Source organism: Chiloscyllium punctatum, chromosome 30 (assembly GCF_047496795.1).
Source record: "Chiloscyllium punctatum isolate Juve2018m chromosome 30, sChiPun1.3, whole genome shotgun sequence".
Lineage (NCBI taxonomy): Eukaryota > Metazoa > Chordata > Chondrichthyes > Orectolobiformes > Hemiscylliidae > Chiloscyllium > Chiloscyllium punctatum.
The window spans coordinates 35,733,266-35,736,717 of NC_092768.1; the positions used below are offsets into that span (position 1 = coordinate 35,733,266).

Genomic DNA, 3,452 nt, shown 5'->3' on the forward strand with positions numbered 1-3,452 from the left:
TAATCTGAACAAGTGATTTGATCTCAAATTGATCTCTTCACTCAAATAGACGAAGCGCTAAGACACTTTCGTGCTGTTACTTTGTCGTCTCTCCTGACGTCTTTTTTTTCAGAGAAGGCTAACATTCGCATACTTGTACTTGCAAAGTTTCTGTGGAAGGTATAGATGTTCAGCATTTCTGTTAACTTATGACCTTGAAAATCGAAGACAATCAAGTCCACATGGCAAAAAAAAATCTAGTCTTAAGGTTATTTTTAGAATGCAAGGATTGTTTAACTAGAATTATTGGGTCTATATTATAAAATCATACATCTTATGCTTAACGTGTGAGTCATAAAATCATTATTAAGTTTGGCACATGTGATCAACTGTTTCTTGCTGTGCAATAAGTGACCTGTGAGATGAATCCAAATAGACACGGCAGCTCTCCAGACAAACATGTTAAATTTTGTAAAAGCTGTTTTTGAAATCTCTTCATCATTCTTATCCACTATACTGTAGTTAGCTCACAGTTGCTTTTAAATATTTTACTGCATGTGACACCTGTTCCCTGAACATTGCTCTGAAGGTTATAATTACTTTCCATTTTTTTGAACTTGGCAGTGCTAATTACACAGCACAGTGGAAGGATGTCACGCTCAAGTGAGACAAATGAATTTCTCACGAATCTAACTAAATTGTTTGATATATGAAACAGTCGAAGTGATCTTCATTGTGTTTGAGACTGGATCTATAAATTTGATGACCATTCTTGGAAACATTCTTGTTATTATCTCGATCAAAACGAACAGGCATTTGCGAACTATTAATAACTACTTTATTTTCAGTTTAGCCTGTGCTGATTTCATTATTGGTGCATTCACAATGAATGTATTCACGATTTATACTGCACTTGGATATTGTCCTTTTGGTCCGGTTTTCTGTGATTTATGGCTTGTTGTAGATTATGTTGTAAATAATGCATCGGGCATGAATATTCTCATCATCAGTTTTGACCATTACTTCTGCGTCACAAAGCCCCTTACTACCCCCTGAGGAGAACAACTAAAATTGCAGGGATAATGATTGCAGCTGCTTGGGTGGTGCCATTTTTCCTATGGGGACCTGACATTCTTTTCTGGCAGTTCATTGTCCGAGCGCGGACCATTCCTGTGGATGAGTGTTATCCACAACTACTCTCAAATCCAGCCATCACTTTAGCCATTGTGATAGCTTTCTTCTATCTCCCTGCGACAATCATGGTGACTTTTTATGGGTGAATATCTTGTGCCAGCAAGAGTCGAATTAAACTAACTAAAAAGGAATCTGTGCCAAACAAAGGCTTCAGTTCTCCCAATCTATGGAAGGCGTATATCGAAAAACAAGTACCAACAAATCGTCAAATGTGTCCAAACAGTTACTCGATGCGAAATCACAAAACATCAAAATAACTTCTGGAATAACAATTGACAAATATGGACAGGGAGAAAGGGAGAAAGTCTTCACTGAGACAAATTCTCTCGGTTTTTACCACCAAATCAGAAGAAGGAAGAGGCAATCCATGACAGTGCAAAGTACACCACTGCACAAAGCCAGGTAGTGATAAACCCTGCCAAACTCGCTTCCATGAAGATAGTCAGCAACACTAAAATTCGTAGCTGTACTGGCACTATGGTAGGACTCGCAACTGACAATAACAACATCGACGCTGTTAACAGAGAGGTCCGACCAAATTATGAGATCATTAAAATGACCAAGATGGCCTGGATGAACAAGGTAGCTGTCAACCGAGACAAAACGGTAACCAGGACCATATTGGTAATTATTCTGGCTTATCATATCACGTGGACTCCATACACTGTTATGATGATCATTTCTACCTTCTGTCCAACATGCATCACACAGGCCATTTGGAATTTTGGATACTGGATTTATTTATATCAACAATACAATCAACCCAGCTTGCTATGTACTATGCAATTTCACATTCAAAAATACGTTCAAGTGACTTCTCTTCTGTCAGTACAAAAATGTTGCTGAAGCAAAATAAAGACAGCAGCAAGCCTAGATTTTGAACAAATTGTACTGATGGATCAGAATGACATTCATAAAACAAAAAAAATTAAGATATCCATTGTGTCATGTTATCTATTAATTAGACATTCATGATGAATAATGCTCACAGGCAATTCGAACCAGATGCAATAAAGTTGTGATGTCTGATATTAATCAGGGTTCTGTTGAGCCGTTTCTTTACTCTGATCTAGGATGTGGGCATATTTCCTTTTTTTAATTGCTCAAAAGGCAACCAATGTTTATGGAGACACGAACAAATCAATGAAGTCGCGTTCAAATTCCCTGACAGTGATTGATAAATCGGATGGGAAGGCAGAAAAGTCAAAGATGCTACTCTTCTAACTTCTTACTGAATTCAAACTCCATTACTTACAGTGCTGACAGATCAAACTCCTGTCTGCAGAACGTTGACCTGGATCACTGGATTGATAGCCCAGTGACATGAAGAGCATGTCACTTTCTAACCAAGTCAAAAAATGTCAGAAGAGGAGGTTAGGCTCACGAAGTTTCATTAAAAGAAGTATAAATGTATCACGAAATCATTGTTCAGTTTCCTAATTTTACACAATTCATATAAAATTATGAGGACCTGACGTGCACAAACTTTGTTCAGTTGCTTCCATTCGTACATTCCCATGGTGCTTTCAGTGAATATAGTGCATGTTGCCCTTTTTAACTTTAAGTTTTATTTGTTGAGATTCTAGCACATTCATTTAATTTAAAAATGCTTCAACATGATTTGTTCAGAGATGAGGCTTGGGGTGAGACAATTATTTCTGTATCACTTGTAAAGAAGGGAAAACTTTGTGTCATGCTGGCAGCGGTAAGACTCTCTTCCATTTGATGAGGGAAGGAGCTGAACTGACACCAATATGGAAAATGGAATTGTCATAATCAGCTCAGCACTAACTCACTGTTAGTATCAACAAAAAAAATGCTGAATGAATTAACTGTAGTGACACTTATTCTTCCTCATTCCTGTGAGACTCGAGATACCGAATCGGGACTAAAATACACTCGGGTTGAAGAGTACAACTTCTTTGTTGTGAAGGTATAAGATAAATGGGGGCACATTTCAGCCTAGAGCAATAAAGAGAGTTTGCTATCTCCGTTTTACTAAGTGTATTCGATTGTGGGGGATGAAATATTTGTATAAAGTTGTATTAGAAACAATGGAAACTGCTTGCAATCCAATCCTCCCAGAGGACAAGATGGGATACTGAGTTCATTACAGCTCAATAGAAGCAGACAATCCTTTCTCCCAATTTCTCTGTTTCCATCACGTCTGTTCAGATGATGCTACCTTCCACAGAGGGGAGGGGAGCATCAGAAGTATCCACATTTTCTCTAAACTGAAGATTACCTGCGATTATAGTTGAAATTAACATTAGTCATGG

General features: G+C 37.8%; 1 pseudogene; it reads left to right on the forward strand.

The window, feature by feature from the left end:
* The first annotated feature begins 629 nt into the window (after positions 1 to 629).
* LOC140455025 (muscarinic acetylcholine receptor M2-like) lies at positions 630 to 2,029 on the forward strand (annotated as a pseudogene).
* Positions 2,030 to 3,452: the final 1,423 nt, after the last annotated feature.